Raw genomic sequence first — 3,111 nt, 5'->3', positions numbered from 1 at the left:
TGAGAAATGATTAATTGACTACCTTTCTGATACTTCCAGAATATTATGCAACAATTAAAATATATTTTGTGAAAAAGTATAATCACATACAACCCCATGTCTGATAGAGGGCTGATATCCAAAATATATAAAGAACTCAGAAAGATAGACTTCAAAATACTGAACAATCCAATTAAAAAATGCTTAACAGAGAATTCTCAACAGAAGAATTTCAAATGGCTGAAAGACATTTAAGGAATTGCACAACATCCTTAGTCATCAGGGAAATGTAAATAAAAATGACTCTGAGATACCATCTTACACCTGTCAGAATGGCTAAAATAAAAAACAATGAAGACAGCTTATGTTGGAGAGGATGTGGAGCAAGGGGAACATTCCTCCACTCTTGGTGGGAATGCAAACTTGTATAGCCACTCTGGAAATCAGTATGGCAGTTTCTCAGAAAATTGGGAATAAGTCTTCCTCAAGACCCAGCTATACCACTCTTAGGCATATTCCCAAGGAATGTTCAATCTTACCACAAGGATACTTGCTTTCTTACTTTTTAATATTAGTTTTAGAGATTTCTTTAAATGACATTTTTTATAATCTCATTAATTTCCATTCAAATATTTTCTCTTTTACCAACATAATTTCTATCTCAAATAAAGAACCTGGCCTTCTGCTTGTAATATGTGCTGTTAATCACAAAATACGGCTATAACCATTACTCTGTAATAAGAGGACAAAAATATAAAGTATCTTTCACTGTTATTATTCCAGTTACACTGATATTTTTCAAATTTTCTATTGTATTTACGAATAAGTTAATTCTATCTACTCTATTTTTTTGCTTTATTCAGCTCTTATCTACACTTTGCCAACTTTCATTTTTAATTAAACATTTATCAGTCAAATAATTTATTAGTTGATTTAATCAATTATCCACTATTTCTTGAGTTCCTATTGAGCAAAAGCCACTGGTCTTATTCTCTGGGACACAGCAGCTGATGGGCACAAAGAAACTTATCCTTATGAAGTAATGTCAACCTGCAAGAATGTATAGCTTGTAAGTAAATGAGCGTGCTTTAACACACTAAATGGAGTAGGATATTATTTAAGAACAAGAAATGCAGGCTTTGCCATGTTTGGAAAGGTAATTGGGAAATATTTAATACATACACACATATATGTATACAATGAAAATTGTACAGAAACCTGGATGCTGTATAATCAGAAAGTTAGAAAATACATTTTGTAGCCTTTTTTGCATTAAAAGAAAATAAAAGGAAGAAATTATAAAGTATGATGAGTATTAACCAAGGCATTGCCTTGACTACAAGTAGGGAAACCAGATATGAGCCTGAATATGTAGTTACAGATCAGATGAAAAAGGCCTTGTTGGTAGTAGTAAAAGTTTCACATTTTATGCTAGAGCTATGTGAAATTACTGCTGTGCTATGAATAGTAAAAGACCAACACCTGATTTCCATCTTCTAATTTATCTCCTACTGCTGTTCAGAATAAACCATTTCAGAAAGTAAAATATAGAAGTTAGTTGATTGGGTTTTTGGAGACAGACCCAGTAGAACTTGCAAATGAAATAGGATATAGGAAACAAGAAAAAAACTAATGTTTGTAGCGGTAGATACAACTGTATCTAGCTGTTACAACTTATCCAGAGTGGAAAGATTCAAGAATGGTACAGGAGATAACATAGCTTAGCTCAGAATACATTGTCAATCCAGATATGTTTATTTGAGATTTATTCAATAATTTAAATTTAAATCTAGCCAAAGTATTTCATTTAGACTGATTTTCTGTGATTGACTTTTAATTCTACATTCATTAGAGATCAAGAAGCAAGCTACTAGAACTTGAACACCATTGAATTAAAAACTGGAATCCAACATAAAGCCTCCACTAGCCTCATTACCAGCACACAGAAATCTGATCTCTCAGGAAGTTTTCGGCAGCAACCATGTCCACCTTGGTGGAGGTCAGTACCAAAGCCAAAATGCTCATTGTGGGCCTGGGCACCTGGAAGTCTTCCTGAGGCCAAGTCAAAGAAGCTGTGAAGGTGGCCATTGATGCTGGATATCGCCATATTGACTGTGCATATGCATATTACAATGAACATGAAGTAGAAGAAGCCATCCAAGAGAAGATCAATGAGAAGGCTGTGAAGCCAGAGGACCTCTTTTACTGTCAGCAAGTTGTGGCCTACCTGCTTGGAGAGAAAACTAAAGGAAGCCTTTCAGAACACCCTCACAGATCTGAAATTGGACTATCTGAACCTCTATCTTATACTGGCCATGGGGACTTCAGCCTGGAAAGGAGTTATTCTCCAAAGATGATCAAGGCAATGTCCTCCTCAGTAAAATAACATTCTTGGATGCCTGGGAGGTCATGAAGGAACTGGTGGATGAAGAGTTAGTAAAAGCCCTGGGCATCTCCAACTTCAACCACTTGCAGGTTGAAAGGCTCCTGAACAATCCTGGACTGAAACATAAGCCAGTGACCAACCAGGTTGAATGTCACCCATACCTCACTCAGGAAAAACTGATCCAGTATTGTCACTCCAAGGGTGTGATAGCCTACAATCCCCTGGGCTCTCCACATAGGTCTTGGGACAAGCCAGAAGACCCTTCACTACTAGAGGACCCTAAGATTAAAGAGATTGCTGCAAAGCACAAGAAAACCTCAGCCCAAGTTCTGATTCAGTTCCACACCCAGAGGAATGTGGTGGTGATCCCCAAGTCCCTGACACCAGCCCGGATACTTGAGAACTTTCAGGTCTTTGATTTCCAGTTGAGTGATCAGGAGATGGCCACTACCCTCAGCTTCAACAGAAACTGGAGGGCCTTCCTGCTGCCCGAGACAGTAAACATGGAAGAATATCCCTACAACAAAGAATACTGAAGCTAAAACATCTGATGAGCCTTCCCTCCTCACTGACACACATCTCACTTATTCCTGGCCCCCCATATGAGCCAAGCCTGCCTGATATTGCACTCTAGGCAATGCTGTTCTTAAATCCTCATGCTGAACCCAGAGGCAGACTGTCATGCAAGGATGTGACTCTGAGAAGCGAATGGGCATTTCTTTTACTAATTTAGACTGACTGAATGT

General features: G+C 37.8%; 1 pseudogene; it reads left to right on the top strand.

Moving 5' to 3' along the window:
* Positions 1–1,960: 1,960 nt before the first annotated feature.
* LOC131919877 (aldose reductase-related protein 2-like) lies at positions 1,961–2,901 on the top strand (annotated as a pseudogene).
* The last annotated feature ends 210 nt before the right edge of the window (positions 2,902–3,111 follow it).

This window comes from Peromyscus eremicus, chromosome 9, assembly GCF_949786415.1.
Source record: "Peromyscus eremicus chromosome 9, PerEre_H2_v1, whole genome shotgun sequence".
NCBI classification, from domain to species: Eukaryota; Metazoa; Chordata; class Mammalia; order Rodentia; family Cricetidae; genus Peromyscus; species Peromyscus eremicus.
The sequence above is the reverse complement of the archived record's forward strand: the minus strand, read 5'-3'. Positions and strand labels throughout refer to the sequence as shown.